This window comes from Trichechus manatus, unplaced genomic scaffold (genome assembly GCF_000243295.1).
Source record: "Trichechus manatus latirostris isolate Lorelei unplaced genomic scaffold, TriManLat1.0 scaffold00147, whole genome shotgun sequence".
In the NCBI taxonomy this organism is placed as follows: Eukaryota; Metazoa; Chordata; class Mammalia; order Sirenia; family Trichechidae; genus Trichechus; species Trichechus manatus.
In genome coordinates, this window is record NW_004444083.1 from 4,877,483 (window position 1) to 4,890,393 (window position 12,911).

The window sequence follows — 12,911 nt, forward strand, 5'->3', positions numbered from 1 at the left end:
AACCTCAACACTACAAAAGGAGAAAGGCAGCCAGATATCAGGTACCACCTCATATAATGTAATACTATATATTTATATAATATATATTATTATATATATATATATATAATATATTATTATATATGTCGACATATGCCCAACCAACCTTTACATCCTGAGATTCTGCAAAGTCCAAATTATATTCTCTCCAAAACTGATTCATTAGATTACAATTGCAATTTCACAAGTCTAGTCAGGATAAAAAGCCCTATTCATTTATTCTAGATGACTCTCTAAAGAATTTAATTGGAGCCCCTAAGTTACTATCTTCCCTCTTCTGACTCACGCAAATTTCTAAAGTGACTAATGCTTTGATGATAGTGAAAGATATTCTAAATAATGAATTGAGTCACTATCTCACAAAGTTCTCTTCCAGGAGAACAAATTCTAATGATACGGTAAGTACATGACAACTGAACTCCAACTCAGGGCAATTCAAAGCTGTTACAAGGTTTTGTTTCCATTATTGCTTTAGTTGCTCAAAGTCTAGAAGTTCTAGGCTGTGGATGGAAACAAGTAGGTGTGATGCTGAGGGGCACTGAGGTACAGCTTGAGGAAAAGGCACATGAGGAAATGCAAGTTCCAAGCAACAAGAGGGTCAGAAAGGCAAAGGACACAAGGTGCTGGGAACGAGGAAGGCCACACACATCCAGGTGCCCTGTTAGCAAACTGCACTGTCAGGATTTGAAGGAATGTGGAGAGGCAGGCACAGGCTGGTGAAGCATCAAGCAACCATGAGCAGCCAGTCAGCCAAATAGTTGAGGGCCCAGAGGCAAGGCAGGCAAAAGGAAAGATTCTGCAGAGCAACAACACCAAGGAAAGAATCTGGCTTCGGTGGCAGCTGTCTCTATCTCTCACCCTGGAGAGAGTCGCTCCTGTGTGGACCTGCCTGCAGGCTGCTAGTGATGATAACGACAACCAGCTGGTAGCATAATGAATGTCAGTGTGGAGAGTGGCCACAATTCTGTGGCAAGGAAACATTTCCCTGAAAAACAGAGCTTCCCTGTAACGTTATCCTCCAGGTCCACATTAACCGTCTGTGCTACAAACGAGACTGTGTTATAATGAATACCTTTGTGCACACTTCCAGAAACTCAAAACCTCCCTGGGGCACATCCAATATTAGCCCAATGCTCAATCCCAGCCTTCCAGATTTCATGTAATGATGTCGTTCTACCCTGTAACTGTGAAGTTCTCGATGAAACCACATGTAATCCACCCTATAAATATGAAATTCTCAATGAAACCATATGCAACCATACTGCCGTGTGTACATGACACCAAAGCTATGTGTATCTGACACCAAAAGCATGGAGAAAATGAAGATCCCCCCTGTCACCTGAGTATGTGAGCTCTAGGATCGAAAGCAAATATATATTTGGAATTATGTGGAGACTAAGTTCCTGAGTGGTGCAAATGATTATGCTCAACTACTAGCCAAACTGTCAGTGGTTCAAACCCACCCAGAGGCACCTTGGAAGATGGACCTGGTGGTATGCTTTCAAAAGGTCACAGCCATGAAAACCCTATGGAGCAGGTCTACTCTGCACACATGGGGTTGCCATGAGTCAGAATCGACTCAGTGCTACTAACAACAACAACATCTGAATGATATGGTCCCTGGGTGGCACAAACGGTTTGCCCTTGACTACTAATCTAAAGGTTGGCAGTTGAAACCTACCCACTGGTGCCATAGAAGAAAGGCCTGGAGATCTGCTTCCTTCAGGATTACAGCCAAGAAAACCCTATGGAACAGTTCTACTGTGTACCTCGTGGAGTTGTCAAGAGTGGGATTGACTGGACGGCAATGGGTTCGGGTTTTATTTTTTTTTAATCTGAATGATAGACTCCTTTTACTTCAGTACATTGCTGTCACCTAGATATAACCTTAAATTAAGGCATAGAAGTTTGGTTTTCCAAAGGGATTACTCTTGAACACCTCCAAATATTTAATCCACTGTTTGGGTTGAACGCAATCCCAACTGTATGGCAAGAGAAGTGAGAGGAGGTTTTATATGCCATTACCTGGCCTCTGGCTTTCTTCCACTACTCAACTCCCCATAAGATAGATAGAAGCATGCGTGTCACTCACACATTGTATTCCATCATCCTTCCATTCTCAAATTAGCCCAGGTAGGCCCAGGAGGAGAAACAAGAAAAGGAAGGTGGTACGACCCTTTTCATTCCTTGCGTGGTATCTCTCCTCCATGGTGTCAGGTAAGATTTCACTTCTGAGACTTGTCCTCCAACTTCACAATGGACAACTGTAGATCCAAGGAGACAAGGACCCCATGCAGCCTTTGAAAATCTGCTCTAGATGATTACTCCATTCTCTTCACGCAACGTGGCAAGTTTTGAGAGAAGTTTAGGGTTTTGACCTGCATCTTATCGCTAGTGACAGATAGTGCACGCAGGAGATGCAGAGGAAAATGATCCCAAATATATCTGCAACATGGAGATCTGAAAAAACAAACAAACCCGTTGCCATCAGTCGATTCTGGCTCATAGGACAGAGTAGAACTGCCCCATAGGGTTTCCAAGGAGCACCTGTTGGATTCAAACTGCTGACCTTTTGGTTAGCAGCCATAGCTTTTAACCACTATGCCACTAGTGTTTCCTTGGAGATCTGAGGACCCACTGAAATTGTCTTCCTGTTCCCTCAGGTTTACCAACTGGTTCAGGGATTGCCCAAGAGGCTACATGCAGTTCCACATTCAAGTTCAATGAGAGGTTCCTTGGAATACTAGATAACCCACTGTGAGGTTTTTAAAGTGGAGTCATTTTGGAACAATCTGTACATCAATTCCTCCCTCCCCACATTTTATTTTTAGTAATGGAAAGTAGAAAAGAGAGGAGGGGCAACTCCTTTTGGAAAAAAATGGATTTTTAACTTTTCTCTACACCTCTGTGCCTTTAAAGTGCCTACCCTGTTAACTTCCACCCAACCAACCAGTCAGGCTGATACATTTTTCTTTTCTAAAGGCTGCTGAGCCAAGGATCAAGCAGACAGGCCTGATGATAATGCCAAAATCGTTGAGTAAAAGCAGGAGAGAGAAGCACTGAGGGAGGGAAAGCCTGAGGCAGCATGCCTTCCAGCACTTGCCCGCAAGGATGTATGCATTTTCCCACAGTCAAGGGCTACCAAAAGCTAGATGGATTTCATCTGCTTTATGAGCACCTCAAGAGGGCCACCTGCAAGAACTAGGATCTCTCAGGAGCAAGAAGCTTTGGGTGGAGTCCCTACTATGTAAGTATGATAGTAGGAATCTTGTCAGAAGCATCCCCACCAGGGAACTGGGTAGTGGGAGGCTCTGCTGAAAACACTAAAAAAGTAGTGAATTAGCCCTATGAAGGGACCAGCATTTATATGCTGGCTACACCTTGGTAGGCTATAGCCATCCAGGGTCTAAAGGTGAAACAGTGTTGGAGAAAGAAGAAAGGGACCAGAAAATGTACCATCACCATGTGGTGTTAGGAGTCCCTGGATTGTGCAAACAGTTAACGTACTAAGCTACTAACAGAAAGGTTGAGGCTCAAGCCCACCCAGAGGTGCCTCAGAAGAAAGGCCTGGCAATCTACTTCTCCCAAAAAATCAGCTACTGAAAACCCTATGGAGTACAGTTCTACTCTGGCACATATGGAATCGCCATGAGTTGGAACTGACTCGACAGTAACTGTTTTAGGTGGTAGTGTTAATCATCTAGGTAGATTTCCCCACCCCCACCCATATTTACCATCTTTGCAGCAAATTTAAGTAGAAGAATCTAAATCAAGGAGGGGAAAATGGAGAGAGACTTCCCATCAAGCCTAGCCCCATGCAACCTGTTTTATGAAGCTTGTCAATGATAGATAGTAATAATAGTTAAAGTTGATTGAATATTTTTTCAAAAAGGGACTGCTTGAAACCAGAAATGGCTGTGGTGGACACTGTAGTACACTGCCCAGATCTCTCTTCAATACAGAATTACTTTTTTCCCCAGTCAGCCCCTCCAGGTATTGATTCAGCTAAAGAGAGCCACTTAACCCAAGTTACGCCCCTGCCTGGAGTAGCCACATCCAATAATTGATCAACAGGGTGCCTCTTGCCCAAACTCTGGACAACTCTGAAGAGTCATTCCAGCTTCCTCACTGCCTGTTGTCAAACTCAACCTAACCACCTCTTCCACTGCTCAACACTGCTTCCTGCCCCTCCTACCACATGTTGATCCCAAAGATACTCCTTGATAAAATTCCTGCATGCTAATCTCTATTTCAGGGTCTGCTTCCTGGAGAACCTAACCTATAACAGGGAACAAAACATTTACTGTAAAGGCCTAATATTGATCAGAAGCATCTACAATAATGTTAACTGGTAAAATTTTATGTTCTTCCAACCCATCCCTCTCCCAGTCTTTGGTTGGGGGTGTCTGGACCACTGTGGATGTTAGTAAAATTGAAATCACATCATGGTGCTGAGTTGAGATCCCTCAGTCATAGCCACTACACCTTTTTTGCTAACACAGGTCAAGGGCTTTGATTTACTCAAATGATTCCCACCAGTGTACCTTTTAAACAACAAACTCAACGCTGGTACTTGTCACTACACCCAAAACAAGAACAAGCTCTAAAAACTCATTAAACTGATTACATTTGAATAATCAGAGCTTTTTTTTTTTTTTTGTAGTGCACAATTCGAACTATAACTTTAACACAATTTATTTGCAGCTATCAAGACAACTGATGGATTCTCAAAACCATCACCAAGAAATCATTGCAAAGTATCTGGCCAGGGGCATGCCACCCGCAAAATGCTGGAATTTTCCAGTTTTGCCCCACAGCCCTTACCCTGTACTCAATATTGAACTTAATTTATGCAAACTTCCATAAAATAGCTGCTAAATCATCACAAAATTGCTGTCCTGGCCCCTGATTTTATCAAGGGTCTAATCAAAGGAGCCACATAACTTGAATCTTCCTAGGTTTACAGTATAGATTTATCTATGAGTTCAAAAAAGATAAACTTACAAGATGCAAATCAAATATTTGAGAGAGTATCACCTGGGGAGAGAGAACATCTAGAAAAAAATGTGTTTGACTAAAAGAATTTTATTTTTAGGTTGATTATTATCTTAAATGACATACAAGATAGCAGTCCTGTCTGAGATAACAGGTCAAACTAGACGTTATCCCAAATAACATCAGCAGGGAACCCAGTTGGTGGAAGAAAGGGTTTTGCAGTCTCCAATGGTCTCACGCGCTCTTTGAAAATCAGTAGAGTACTGGTTGCCCCGTGAAGCTGAGGTTGCTATGGGGATGGACTCAAGTGAGTACTCCATCTGCTAGAACAGGGACAGATTCGAAACCCCTCACAGGTCTTAAGGAGAAATGAGGCAAGCAAATGACTCATCTGGGTAGGAAGGCTGGTTTGACAACGTTATTTCAGCGGATTTCAAGCATATGCATACTACAAATTTTTAGTCAACTAGAAAAACCCTAAATTTCAAAACTGCTTACAAAATAATCCAAATAAATTGTGGAAAAGATAAAAAGTAGAAACTAGTTAATCGAACACGATTATGTTACCCGATGTGTCGCAACCCTTTTGTCTTAAATTTAGCAAATACACTTTTATTTAAGTGTTTAATTTACATTTTCCAGAACAATTAATATTAGCTTCTAAGAAAAAAATTAAGGCTCATTTAGCAGGCCTTTTGGGGAACACAGAAAAAACAGACTTATGTGGTAAGTCCATATGGAATGTGGGGAGTCTCATTCATGCAGAAAAAAATTAACTCAAAGAGGTCTGTAACTGTATTTTTTCCATTGCCCATACTACTAAACAGAAAGATTGCTAGAAAACCTGGGCAGGAGTTAACGTTACTTTCAAACTCCTACATCAGCCCAAACTTACAAGATTAAATAAGATGAAATGTGGTGCATTTTGAAAAGTGAGAAAATTTTCTGTTTCTCAAGTCCTTAAAAAAAAAGACATTCTAAAGGGCAGTCAAGTTCTTGGGCAATGCTGTTTTATGGACACAAAATATTTGAAGATATGAGTGGGAGTGGCCACTATAGTGTGCTTTCTGACCTATTAGGATGAGGTTCTGTCTACTTATATGATGAGTGTCTAACAGCTGCTGATGCATGTGGTTTTCATTTTATATAAATTTGAAATTGCGTGATATGGCAAATGCGCCAGAACTGTGTTTAGATAAGCTGAATTCTCAGTCTCCCAAGGAAAGTGTGTATCGTAGTGAAAAACGGCCCTTTAGATGTTGTCCCTTGAACAACCTTAACTAGTCACATATATCACTGCAAAAATTAAATGTTGTTCACGAAGACAGAAATGGAACTCTGTTACTCAAAACTGAACTCTATTACGTCTACTCTACCAAACCTAAACAAAACAACCCTGTGGCTGCCTTCCCCTTCTAGAAGATCTAGAGAACTTATCTTCAGAGACTCAAAAAAAAGGGAAGAAATATCTGCAGTCCAATATTTTTGTTGAATCAAAGACTTTTTTTTATTGTGCTTTAAGTGAAAGTTTATAGTTTAAGTTAGTTTCTCATACAAAAATTTACACACATATTGTTACCTGACCCTAGTTGCTCCCCCTATAATATGACAGCACACTTCTCCTTTCCACCCCGGATTTCCCTTGTCCGTTCAACCAGCTCCTGTCCCTCTCTGCCTTCTCATCTCGCCTCCAGACAGGAGCTGCCCATTTAGTCTCATGTATCTACTTGAGCTAAGAAGCACTCTTTTCACGAGTATCATTTTACATCTTATAGTTCAGTCTAGTCTATGTCTGAAGAGTTGGCTTCGGGAATGGTTTCAGTTCTGGGCTAACAGAGAGTTTGGGGGCCATGTCTTCCAGGGTCCCTCCAGTCTCAGTCAGACCATTAAGTCTGGTCTTTTTACTAGAATTTGACTTCTGCACCCCTCTTTTCTCCTGGTCCATCAGGGACTCTCTGTTGTATTCCCTGTCAGGGCAGTCATTGGTGGTAGCCAAGCACCACCTAGTTCTTCTGGTCTCAGGCTGACGGGGGTCTCTGGTTTATGTGGACCTTTCTGTCTTTTGGGCTAATATTTTCCTTGTGTCTTTGGTGTTCTTTATTCTCCTTTGCTCTGGGTGGGTTGGGACCAATTGATGCATCTTAGATGGCCACTTGCTAGCTTTTAAGACCAGACATCACCCACTAAAGTAGGATGCAGAACATTTTCTTAATAAACGTTGTTATGCCAGTTGACCTAGATGTCCCCTGAAACCGTGGTCCCCAGATCTGCTACTCTGTCCCTCGAAGTGTTTGGTTGTATTTAGGAAACTTCTTAGCTTTTGGTTTAGTCCAGTTGTACTGACTTCCCCTGTAGTGTGTATTGTCCTTCCCTTCACCTAAGATAATTCTTATCTACTATCTAGTTAGTGAATGCCCCTCTCCCTCCCTCTCCACCCTCATAACCATCAAAGAATGTTTTCTTCTGTGTTTAAATCTTTTCTTGAGTTCTTATAGTGGTCTCATACAATATTTGTTTTTTTGCGACTGACTAACTTCACTCAGCATAATGCCTTCCAGATTCATCCATGTTATGTTTCTCAGATTCATCGCTGTTCTTTATCATTGCGTTGTATTCCATTGTGTAAACAGACAATAATTTGTTTATCCATTCATCTGTTGATGGGCACCTAGGTTATTTCCATCTTTTTGCTGTTGTAAATAGTGTTGCAGTGAACATGGGCATGCATATATCTATTCGCACGATGGCTCTTATTTCTCTAGGATATATCCTAAGGAGTGGGATTGCTGGATCGTATGGTACTTCTATTTCTAGCTTTTTAAGGAAGCACCAAATCAATTTCTAAAGTGGTTGTACCATTTTACATTCCTACCAGCAGTGTATAAGTGTTCCAGTCTTTCTATAACCTCTCCAACATTTATTATTTTGTGTTTCTTGGATTAATGCTAGCCTTGTTGGGGTGAGATGGTATCTGATTGTAGTTTTGATTTGCATTTCTCTAATGGCTAATGATCATGAGCATTTCCTCATGTATCTATTAACTGCCTGAATGTCTTCTTTGACGAAGTGCCTGTTCAAATCTTTTGCCCATTTTTTAACTGGGTTATTTACCTTTTTGTTGCAGTATCTTATAGATTTTAGAGATTATACCCTGATTGGATTTGTAGTAGCCAAAATTCTTTTCCCAGTGTGTAGGTTGTCAAAGACATTTTTAAAAAGAAATACAAGAGAGTTAACTTTCCATATATAAATTGATCATACACTCAACCACCACACGTATCCCTCACTGATGGTCCTCAGGCAACCATGCTTCGTCTCCTTCTACTGAAGCTACTTTAACATCCATACCTTCCCCTACTCTGGACCACCATCTGAATTTAGTCCTTTTCCTTCTAACCTTCTCATGGTCTTCCCGTGTTATCTGATTCCTGCTAACTTGTTAATGACTGATAATGAATTTATATAGCATGTCTCCCATCTACTCTATTTGAAGTTTTTAGCAGAAATCTTGCTTTTTATATGCTAATAACTAACAAATTATTCATTTAAGGCATCAGGAAGAAGGGAGGGAGGGATACTTTGGAGCAAGGGAGCTTTTCAGTTCCTCTGATTTTGCCATATGCAAAACTGTTCTTTGTATTTAAATGCAGAACTGTCCTTTGCCGACTTGGCATAAAATGCACAATAAAAAGTTCACACAGGTAATTTATATACTGAGGTCGTTTTGGAATCATTAAAAGATTTTTTATATACAGCTTTACGTATACATTTTACATAAATGTAATAGGCATTTTATCTTATCCATTCTCTGAAAATTAGCATTTCACTTATGACTTAATGGGTCTTCACCTGTTTAATGGGGAAGGCAATAGAAAGACAAAGCTGGGACTGGCAAGAGATGGCCAAGTCATGGCTTTGACAGCTTTACAAATATAGAAGACAGAGATTAAAGAAAGACGATAGGCTAACTAGGAGGCAAATCGTGAAGAAACTAATTTTGTGGGATTTTATTTTAAACAAATATGTTTGATCTTTGAAAAAGAAAAACAAAAACAAATAACAACAACAACAAAAACAAACAAACAAACAAACTTAGTAGAGGTTTGACAGACCAAAGTGGAGTAAGCAAAGATTCTGATGCCTCAAGATCCTAGAATCAGGGTCAAGGTTAGATGACCACATCGATATGGATGATTCATATCTCTCTTGCTCCCTCTCTCAATCTCTCTCTCTCTGTCTCACTCTTGTATTTTTTTCTCCTTCCTTTTTCCATTCATCTAATATCTCCTGAATCATACATCCTATATCCCAAGTCATACATAGTTCTAGATATTAGGGACTCAACAATGAGCAAAACAGCCAATGTTTCTTTTCTCCAAAGGTATATTTTCATCAGGGGAGATAGAAAACAAGCAATAAGTGACTTGGAGGAAAGTGCTAAGAAAATAATCAGTCCAGGTAAGGAACAGAGAGTGTTGGAAAGAGAGCTCCCTTAAATACCTAGGTCAGAGAAGTACTCCCTGATGAAGTGATGTTTGAAAGAAGGAAAAGGGATTGAACTATGCTGGTGTCTGGAGGAGGCATTGGAATGCTGAGGAAACAGTAAATTTGGAGACCCTAAGCAGAAGTGCAGGAAACCCCGGTGGCATAGTGGTTAAGAGCTACAGCTGCTAACCAAAATGTTGGCAGTTCGACTTCACCAGGTGCTCCTTGGAAACCTTATGGGGAAGTTCTATTCTGTCCTATAGGTTCATTATGAGTCGGAATCGACTTGACAGCAACAGATTTTTGTTTGTTTGTTTGTTTGTTTCGTTTTGTTTTTTAAGAAGAAGTGTACCTGGCTTTTTGAGGATAAGCCAGGAGGTCAGAGTGTCTGCAGAAAGAGAGCAAGGAAATAGTGACCAGAGATTAGGGAAGAGGTAGACAGGTCCCTGTGGGCCGGATCCAGACAGCTCTCCAGGAGAGTGTAAGAGTTTTTCTTTTCCTTTTGCCATGAGAAGGGAAACTGTTTAAGAGAAGATTTGAGGCAAAGAAAATCATGAATATTAGCAGATCCCCAAATACACACATCTAAGGGCTATAGAAAAATATCCATTAAAATAATTACTCTGTTGATAGAATTTAATTAGCTCCCAAATCAGACCAGTTTACGGCTTTTGATGTTGCAAGGGTCCAGAAAGAAGGAAGCTGTGGGATCCCTTGCTCAAGGGCATTTTCCAGGTTCAAAGCCTGGGTGTCTTCAAGTGAATTACTCTTGCTAATTTTTGGCGAAAGTTGAAAGTCCAAAAGAAGATAACGTTTTGGTATTTGGGAGTAAGAGGAATGAAAATGGATGTGGGAGAGTGGATATATCCTCTAAGACATGGAGGAGGCAGAGAAGTCGACATTGAGTAGTATTTGACTTGGTTTCCCTCTTCTAGATGCACCCCACCCCAGTCCCTGGGGCAAGGAGAAAAATCCAAGGACAGGTTGTGTATATTGCCCTGAGTCTGGGCTAACTAACATGCAACACAGGAGAAAATGAGATTTCACATTTGCCAGTTGAGGGCTTCTGGGGTTTTCTTTCACGTGCTGACATCTATATTTATACAAGGCAAAATGCCATGGAAGCAACTACCTGATTTATTATCTTGGTAGCTTAACCTAAGTGAGGGTGAATAGCAACAGGTGTGACATCCAGGTGTTTTCTTGAGCATAACCTTTCTATATACAGGACTTATTCTTCCCCTTAGGAGGTATGGGCTCACCCCTTTGTCTGTAACCAAATCCCTTACACACGTATACACGCGCGCACACACACACACACACACACACACACACACACACACACACACACATCCCATGGTCAGTTTGTAATAATGGCACAAGATCCAGACTGACACATAGGATTTAGGTAGTATAGGTTAAGTTCACAAGACTCTGGCAATTAAAAGTTTCTCTTACAAAGTTCCACTTGTTCCAGTTCATCAATCAGATAAGTGGATTCCCGGATGTTGGTGTGACTCATGAGGACAAACAAAAAGGCTCATTAATCCAAGGTTGAAATATTGATAGTTTGTAGCCAAATAGTCTAGTGAAGTCTGTGTTCTGTCTTTTGAAATGCGTCTCAATAATTTGTTTATCACTGTCCAACTCATATAAGGGAAATTAACACTTCCCATAAAGTCAGATATTAAGCCCAGAATTTTTAATAAACTGTACATGAGGTCACTTACATCTTCTTTCTCTTTCTAGATTAAGTGTCATATCTGTATATTTATTTCATATTTGTATTTTTATCTTGGTGATATTGTTAATTTTCTCTCTCATGATTTCTCTCTGTCTCTGTATATATCTTTTATATATTCATATATGTATGTGTACTATCTATATTCTTAAATTATAAGGCAAGATCAACTCCTCTTTTTCCTCGACCTAGCATATACTCTACCTCACATCTCACCCAAATGATCATTCAAAACTAAGACTTCCATATCCGCCTGTATATTTCATTTGTAAATTATATTTGCATATGTCCTTGAATTTTGATTTTTGCAAGTCTTCAGACCTCACTTTGATATTACTGTTACATTTTTATAATTTCTTATATGAAGTCTGCAGCTCAACCTCCATCCAAACTGATGTATAAACCTGGTTTTAATGGTTTGTACAGGATAAACATGATTTAAAGCCTTCTATTGAAGTTACCATTATACTTTCTAACCCACACTCCTCTTTCTCAATGACAGAGATACAGTCGGGTTCCCTAAGCCTTTGTCCATGAAGATTAATTATACCTTTGAGGAATTCAATGTTATTTCCTTCTATGGCCCTTGTACAACTGTAAATGTATTTCTAATATGAATCTGTCTCTTTGGGGGGTCCCCTTCTGCTCAACTTAGAAGACTGACAATAGCACCACCTGAGCCTTGTCTCATCAATGGTCAACACACAGCTGGGTTTTCAAGCTTAAAGGAACAGAAAATCAAACCTATAGCCTTCAATATTGTGTCTGTGACATCTGATGTTAAGATGCTGAATAAAATCCCACATCACACATAAAAGTAAAATCAAAGAAAGAATAAAGGAGTTTTCCAAAAAAATTTTTTTTTTTAAGTCAGGACAACGTAATGATCCCAAATCCCAGACACTCTGGCAGGAGTTCAGATTCTTGTAAACATGTGGAAGAAAGTCCACGGTGGGCTTTTGTATGTGACTTTATGTTTTGCCTACGCATGCAAGCAAATGAGTCAAGTTCTCTTCCCACTGGAGCTCATGCTGCTGCCCTCTGCAGAGACAGAAAACAAAAATTGGACCATGGGTGATCTATGATAAAGGTAAAACTGGAACCACATGAGCTAGGAAATAGAACAGATGCTGTCTGGGCTTTGAGATTTTCCAGTCGAAGATACTTCATGCTACCGGAAGTCAAACAGCAGATAAAAGAGATTTCTGATGTTAAACACATTGAGATGAGTCTATACAATATTCAAATTATTAATTGATAAAATGAAAAAATTTGCTCTAATGGCTGTTTGGTATTGGAAAATATAGGAAAGAATAGCACTTGCATGTGGATCTCTCTGTAACATTTATCATGTTAACATGTCTGATTCTACCACTACCCTAACCCATTCAAGAAAAGGGTCTATGCATAACATGCATTTCTAATGCTCATATGCCTAGCAGGGAGTCTGGGTAATAGTAAGTACTCTGTAATTTGCTATTGGATGTATGTACATATAACCCATTGCTGTTGAGTCGATTCCAACTCATAGCAACCCTATAGGACAGAGTAGAACTGTCACATAGGGTTTCTAAGGAGCGCCTGGTGGATTCAAACTGCCAGCCTTTTGGTTAGCAGTCATAGCTCTTAACCACTGCATCACCAGGGCTCC

At 40.2% G+C, this 12,911-nt stretch overlaps 1 long non-coding RNA gene across 3 annotated transcripts in view; it reads right to left on the reverse strand.

The window, feature by feature from the left end:
• LOC111822268 (uncharacterized) overlaps window positions 1-12,911 on the reverse strand; it is a 148,343-nt gene that overhangs the window by 34,874 nt on the left and 100,558 nt on the right. For 2 of the 3 annotated variants that reach the window (XR_002825554.1, XR_002825552.1), the window contains exon 3: window positions 2,132-2,499. The exons of the other annotated variant lie outside the window; for it this stretch is intronic. This is a non-coding gene — a long non-coding RNA (uncharacterized LOC111822268). The remainder of the gene's footprint in view (window positions 1-2,131; window positions 2,500-12,911) is intronic. 3 annotated transcript variants of the gene reach the window in all.